Consider the following 946-nt stretch of genomic DNA (forward strand, 5'->3'; position numbering starts at 1 on the left):
TCATCTGTGAAGACCACAGGGCACCTGTGGTGAATTTACCAATCCTGGTGTTCTCTGGCAAATGCAAAGCGTCCTGCATGGTGTTGGGCTGAGAGCACAACCCCCATTTGTGGACGTCGGGCCCTCATACCATCCTCATGGAGTCGGTTTCTAACCGTTTGTGCAGACACATGCACATTTGTGGCCTGCTGGAGGTCATTCTGCAGGGCTCTGGCAGTGCTCCTCCTGTTCCCTCCTTGCACAAAGGTGGAGGTAGCGGTGCTGCTGCTGGGTTGTTGCCCTCCTACGGCCTCCTCCACGTCTCCTGGTGTACTGGCCTGTCTCCTGGTAGCGCCTCCAGGTTCTGGACACTACGCTGACAGACACAGCAAACCTTCTTTCCACAGCTCGCATTGATCTGCCATCCTGGATGAGTTGCACTACCTGAGCCACTTGTGTGGGTTGTAGAGTCCGTCTCATGCTACCACGAGTGTGAAAGCACCACCAACATTCAAAAGTGACCAAAACATCATCCAGAAAGAATCGGTACTGAGAAGTGGTCTGTGGTCCCCACCTGCAGAACCACTCCTTTATTGAGTGTCTTGCTAATCGCCAAAGATTTCCCCCTGTTGTCTATTTTATTTGAACAACATCATGAGAAATTAATTGTCAATCAGTGTTGCTTCCTAAGTGGACAGTTTGATTTCACAGAAGTTTGATTTACTTGGAGTTATATTGTGTTGGATAAGTGTTCACTAAAATATTTTTAGCTGTGTGTATATATATATATATATACACACAGCTCAAAAAATTTAAGTATAAGTATAATAAGTATATTAAGTATAATATATATATATATATATATATATATATATATATACACACACACAAACGGTGGATGGACTTGCAGTTCCACCTCCAGCCAGCAGAGGTGCTGAAGGGCGTCCCCATCATCATTTCCGCTTTT

Source organism: Girardinichthys multiradiatus, chromosome 12 (assembly GCF_021462225.1).
Source record: "Girardinichthys multiradiatus isolate DD_20200921_A chromosome 12, DD_fGirMul_XY1, whole genome shotgun sequence".
Classification (NCBI taxonomy): Eukaryota; Metazoa; Chordata; class Actinopteri; order Cyprinodontiformes; family Goodeidae; genus Girardinichthys; species Girardinichthys multiradiatus.